Source organism: Cyprinodon variegatus, unplaced genomic scaffold, assembly GCF_000732505.1.
Source record: "Cyprinodon variegatus isolate N-32 unplaced genomic scaffold, C_variegatus-1.0 Scaffold481, whole genome shotgun sequence".
In the NCBI taxonomy this organism is placed as follows: Eukaryota; Metazoa; Chordata; class Actinopteri; order Cyprinodontiformes; family Cyprinodontidae; genus Cyprinodon; species Cyprinodon variegatus.
This window is the reverse complement of record NW_015150934.1, coordinates 508,464-509,452: the sequence shown is the minus strand read 5'-3', so window position 1 is coordinate 509,452 and position 989 is coordinate 508,464. Positions and strand designations below refer to the sequence as shown.

The following is a 989-nucleotide window of genomic DNA, read 5'->3' as shown; positions in this document are numbered from 1 at the left end:
AGCTCCAACATCTAGAAACAAAGGTGTTGATGGCAGCAGCACAGCTGATATTTCTCTCCAGGATGGAGTCACAGCCAAACAGCAACAGACCAGGCATCTGACGTGTTGTAAATTGGAACTAAACAAAATAAACTGAATTGAATGTATTTATTGGTAGACCAAAGGAAATGAGTGTTTTGGTTTGAGTTACAGCTGAGCCAGTTTATTGTCAAGTATCCCTCATTCTGGGGACTGACCGGTCCAATTGAGGGACCGGTCCAAATGAGGACATTCAAGGGTCCCCAAATGGTAAAGCTTTCTACTGTGGGTTGGGTTTAGGACCAGCTTAGGGTTACCATGAACGGACGTCCATGAAAGGTCATGCAAACCAAAGCTGTGTGTTTTGGTGGAATAAGAAGAAAAGCAGCAAAGGTTTCCTTTTAACCATTAAGTTTGATTTTTACTGTGTAAATAACTACTCTGTATAAAGTGTCTGTTAAACTCTGGCGTTCCTTCACCACTGCGTTTGTTAGTTTTTTTTTTAATCCTTATATATCTCCAAAGTTTCCCATCATGCTGGAGGTTTCTTCCTGTTAAAAGGGAGTTTTTTCTCTCCACTGTTGCTTGATAGAAAACTTTGAATCAATCTGCATGAAGCTTCCAAACTGTGGTTCAGACACCAGCTGTAGAACTCCTGATGTTAGAACTTCCTAAACTCACTTTGAAAGAGTTTGGGAAATTTTAACAGATAAAAAAATCTGTTAGAATGATTCAGTCCATGTTTGATATAAACAGTGAACATAAATATCTCTTGAACTTGCAGCAGCATCACCAATAACCAACCGTGGACCAACCTCGTCCTGCTGGATCTCAGTGCTGCATTTGATCCAGTTGATCAGAATATTCTTTTAGAAAGACTTGAATATTTAGTTGGAATTAAAGGAACAGCTCTAGACTGGTTTAAATCTGATCTAACAGGTTTCAGTTTATTCATGTTAATGATAGATCTT

The 989-nt window shown here is 38.9% G+C and overlaps 1 protein-coding gene across 3 annotated transcripts in view; it reads right to left on the bottom strand.

The window, feature by feature from the left end:
* Nucleotides 1-989, bottom strand: part of scn1b (sodium channel, voltage gated, type I beta subunit) — a 21,378-nt gene that overhangs the window by 9,561 nt on the left and 10,828 nt on the right. The gene's annotated exons all lie outside the window — the stretch shown is intronic.